Source organism: Tupaia chinensis, unplaced genomic scaffold, assembly GCF_000334495.1.
Source record: "Tupaia chinensis unplaced genomic scaffold, TupChi_1.0 Scaffold144125_1, whole genome shotgun sequence".
Lineage (NCBI taxonomy): Eukaryota > Metazoa > Chordata > Mammalia > Scandentia > Tupaiidae > Tupaia > Tupaia belangeri.
In genome coordinates, this window is record NW_006203980.1 from 168,148 (window position 1) to 172,301 (window position 4,154).

Consider the following 4,154-nt stretch of genomic DNA (forward strand, 5'->3'; position numbering starts at 1 on the left):
CATGAGACTCCTGGATCAGAGACAAAGGACTTCATCACTCGCACCAGAAGCAGTAGCCAGAGTCCCAGCATTGGTGTGGTTCTCCAAGCCGCGGTTCCTACAGGGTGACTAGAAGAGGATCAGGTACGTGGAGTGGGTGAGTGGTGCTACTGGAGAGAAATCCTGAGAGAAAAACTGCATCTTTCATAATGGAAAGAAAGCCATATGAGGGGACTTCAAAAAGTTTGTGGGGAAATGGAACTAAAATGTCAGTTTGTTTTGGTACAAACTATTTTAGATTAATGTATAAAGTTTTTTAAAAGAATTATTTTATTTATTATTATTATTATTAAATTTGCTATAGGGCACATGCTCTCACCGGAGAGAGACAGAGAGAAGGAAAGCAAAAAAGCAAGTTGTGTGCTCGCTTCGGCAGCACATATACTAAAATTGGAACGATACAGAGAAGATTAGCATGGCCCCTGCGCAAAAAAGCAAGTTGCCATGTCCGGGACTCTGAACCATGGTCGGCCATGTGGGAGTCCAGTACCTTAACTGCCGTGCCACCTGCTAACCCTTAGAATTTTTTAATAACATGCATTTTTCATGAGGGTTTTTGAAGATTCCTCATACTGGACACTACACTAATTTTCCCTTTTCTCATAGAGACACTATCCCTATCTTCCAAGGCTGTTCGCCACACAAACATCCTCGAAAGTAAATTGTAACAAAGTCAGTCAACAACAAGATGTGCCCAAATGCAAGAGGCCTATGGAATGTCCTCTTCCAAAAGAAAACTCTCTCTTGAACTAGAGCAGAAAGCTTTTGGTCTTGCCAGGGTCCCAGTGGCTCCCGGCAGCACCCTCTCGCTCCCCAACAATCACTCTTTACACTTGCAGCTAGGTGGGATCTCCGAAAGGCGCACTGACCACCCCTCCGCGGAAATGCTTCCTTGTTCTCCTTTCTCTTCCGGTCTTCACTGCTCACGTGGCCTGGAACCCCGCGGCAGGGCACTAGCACTCAGCATCGCCTGGGAGATGGCAGGAAGGTGACTGCTGGGCCAGCGGTGGGGGTGCGGTGGTAACACAGTGCTCTGAGATGCTGAAACCACAGGAAGGTCCTGGGTTCACGTCCTGAGGCCTCCCTGCACACGCTGGAGCTCACTCCTGATCCTGGCTGGCTGCGGCTGCGGCTGTGGCTGGGTCGCAGCACAGTGCCCTGTTGAAGATTCCTGTTTCTCTCTCTTTCTCTGTCTCTCTCATGGAAGAAATACATAAATAAAAATGCAAATTCTCAGGCCCCAGACTGGACAGACACAATGAATCAGAAACCCTGGCGGGGGTTGGGGGCCATCTGCATTTAACAAGCCTCCTTGGTGATTCCGACGCCTGCTCGCCTGCGAGAAGCACAGAACTAGAAGGTCTTGCTGCTACCCCAGTCCCCTCTCTCGGCAGCTCCCACAACCATCATGTCTTCAAGACGCAGAGTGCTGGCTCCCCAGGGTCTCCTGCGTAGCTTCCTCTCCTTCCGAGGACATCATCTGGTGTCCTGCCTGTGCTCATAGACAATCCGTAGACAATCCCCTGTACTCTCCAGTTCTCAAGTTAGTGGTTACCTCCTCCAAGGAGTCTTCCTGTCCTCCCTCAACTCTGGCCGAGGCCTCCTCCCTAAGCTGTAAGTAATTCTGCAGTCAGATGGTGGTGCAGCCGTAAAGTGTGATGCTCCGTGGGCCAATCCCACGTGGAAACGACCATGGTTCAAGTCCAGAGGCCTCCCTGAGAGTGCCAAGTGGGTGCTTACCCATGATCTAAAGCTGGCTGAGGGCTGGGAGTAGATTAAGATGCCAGGACCTTGTCGGGGGTGTTGTCTCTCTCTCTCTCTGTCTCTTGCTCATGGAAGACATTATCTTCTAAAAATAACAATGAAACAATTCTTCAGCAACTACCAGTTGCGTGCCTGCCCTGTGCCTGAGATAAAGGGAGGGCAGGACAGACATGCTTTCCGGGTAACTGATGTGCAGGATGAGAACCGCCGGGTTAGGGGCCGAGCAGCAGGCCGCTCCCACCCCATGCTCCCTCAGAGAGAGCAAAGACGGCCATGTGGCTGGAATAGCCGCACTCCCCATCCTTACCCCAAAGAGCGTCTACAGCGCTGTGTGTGCCCCTGGCACTCCAGATGGCCCCGGGTGCTGTGTGTCGGGCCAAAATCCTCCTGGAAGTTTCACTTTGATCTTTCCACCCTCTCCAGTTCTGAGTTTTCTGGCTGCAGGGTTGCGACCAGAAAAGAGAGTGGGACGAAGGAAAGCCATGTCCGGGCAGGTGTGTGGGTTAACACGCCGCCCCATGCTAGGGACCTGGGACCTTGAGTGGTCGAAGCAGCGGGGTGAGGGCTTGACCTGCTAGACTGAAGGAAGCGCCATGAGCCTGGACCTGGGTAATCCGTGGGCAGTTGTCAGGCTGGGCAGGGCTGGGGTCTGCCCCTCTGAAATTCGGGTGCTGAGCTCTGCGCCACCAGCAGAGATGACAGGGCTGCAGAAAGGGTTGGGGAGAAGCAGGGCCCCTCTGAGGCTGTCTGAGTTCTGGCCCTCCCCTCTGGTGCTGGCTCATTGGCCACTCGGATCCACCTGAAAGGGACACAAAAGATGTGAAATCCCTGGCCCCAGCTGCCCAAAGTGTGTTGGTGGGAGAGAACAAACTAAATCCCTGTTTTCATTCCTTCCCCCAAATGGAGCTCACATAAAGCCTTTAAACCATCGGCTTTTATCTGTTTTTAGTGTCCAATTTAGGGCTTTGCAGGGGCTCCCTCCAGGGCTTTCTCAATGGATTTATATCACAGCTAGAGAGCGTCTTCGAAAGCTCATCTGAACTGGAAAAGAGAGAAACATCCTTCTCTATTGTCAAGTGACAAGCGATGGCACCCAGGCAGCTGGCTGGAGAGCACAGGGGACCTACTCTGAAAGCTGCGGCTGAGGTGGGCCCTCCTGGGGAGGGGGTGGCAGCCAGGGGAGGAGGGAGCATCCCAGCAGGGCTCTGAACTGCCTTCCCTTTTTTGGGTGCAGACTCCAACTCGGAAAGCCTTTCAACAAAGCACTCACTGTCCTCTCAGCTTCTCACCTGCGGCCAGGTGCCATCCGTAGAAAGGTGTGCATGGGGGAGTGGGGAGAGGGCAGAAGAAGCCTGCTCTGGCTTGCCTGCTAGGGAACAATAGCTCTCTTCTCCACTCCTAAGCGGACTTCAGGCCTCCACCTGCAGCTGCGTTAACCCTGGCGGCTCCCTGGCCAACCAGGTGCCATCCGTAGAAAGGTGTGCATGGGGGAGTGGGGAGAGGGCAGAAGAAGCCTGCTCTGGCTTGCCTGCTAGGGAACAATAGCTCTCTTCTCCACTCCTAAGCGGACTTCAGGCCTCCACCTGCAGCTGCGTTAACCCCCTACTGTCTGCAGTTTTCCTCTCGCTGGGGCTTTCACCTGTCCTCTCTCCCACAATCATTCATGGAGCATCTACTATACGCCAGGCAGCGGGAGGCGCCGAGCGCCTTGTGATGTCCATGGTGTGTGTGAGAGACAGGAGACAGAGCGAGGACGGGTCGCAGTCGATTGTGAAGAGACAAGAAAGCATGGGGTGTTCAGACGGTCAGAGCCGGAGCAGAGAGCCTGGTCTGGGGTCTCAGGACTCCTCCCTTGAGCAGAGACCCAAAGAGTGTGAGCATGCCAGGGTAGAAGGCTTCTTTACCCTAAGAGACCGAGAGCTTGATGAGGATTCATCCGATTCCCAGGACCTTCCTGGTTGATGTTGATACCTGTTGTCTTGGAAACGCTTTCATTCTAAAAATGTCACCGTGTGGATGACAAACAGGTGTAACTCAGAACGACGCCTGAAAACCTGTGAAGGCTGTGTTCCTGGGGCGCGTGTCACCTAGGGCACTTCTGTTTCTTTGGTGTGCCTGGCGTGTCTCTGGTTGTGTAGACGGCGAGGGGAGTCAGGCAGGAGGCGCGCGCCAGCTCTATCAGGTCACTAGAGATGTAAAAAGTGACTGGGGACTGGCGCGCGCCAATAGTGGATTGGTGGTCTATACCATAGGAACCGTTGCAGTTCACCTCCCCCTTTTTCAGTTTGGTGGAAATGGAAGTCCTGAGAGGGAGGGGCAAGGAGGGAAGAGGAAGTGGCAAGAGCCCCGGG

The 4,154-nt window shown here is 53.5% G+C and overlaps 1 non-coding gene across 1 annotated transcript; it reads left to right on the plus strand.

Annotated features, from left to right (window-relative positions):
• Positions 1–399: 399 nt before the first annotated feature.
• Positions 400–507, plus strand: LOC114005619 (U6 spliceosomal RNA). The gene has a single exon (XR_003547450.1). It is a non-coding gene; the product is annotated as a U6 spliceosomal RNA (small nuclear RNA).
• The last annotated feature ends 3,647 nt before the right edge of the window (positions 508–4,154 follow it).